The sequence below is a fragment of the Penaeus monodon genome, chromosome 29, assembly GCF_015228065.2.
Source record: "Penaeus monodon isolate SGIC_2016 chromosome 29, NSTDA_Pmon_1, whole genome shotgun sequence".
Taxonomy (NCBI): Eukaryota; Metazoa; Arthropoda; class Malacostraca; order Decapoda; family Penaeidae; genus Penaeus; species Penaeus monodon.
The window spans coordinates 35,236,458-35,236,881 of NC_051414.1; positions in this window are offsets into that span (position 1 = coordinate 35,236,458).

Below are 424 nucleotides of genomic sequence, written 5' to 3' on the forward strand. Positions count from 1 at the left end.
ATGCACATCCTAATGCGTACAAGGTATCAGCTACAACTTTTCACACACATAAAAAAAAAGTTAATATAGATAAATAAAGAAATAAATAAGAATAAGAATAATATATAAGAACATGATAAAGCAAACTGAAAAAAATCACGAAAAACAACGAAGATAACGAAGAAACTAATACATTTATCCGGATCCCTAATCACATCCAGGTCATTTCAGATTAAAAGTGAGATCGACAAAGGCAGTCCTAGCAAAGAGCGTGAGAAATCCTTTAGATTAGATTTTTTCTTTAATGAACTTTAATTCAAATTTGTCTAGCATATGACAGGTCTGATGTAAGTCAAAAATAAATTCGATAAATAAGCGTTTGTTGCTTTGAGATGGTCTTTGAGGAAGCGCTAGAGGTGTGGGTGTTAATGAGATTGCATCATTT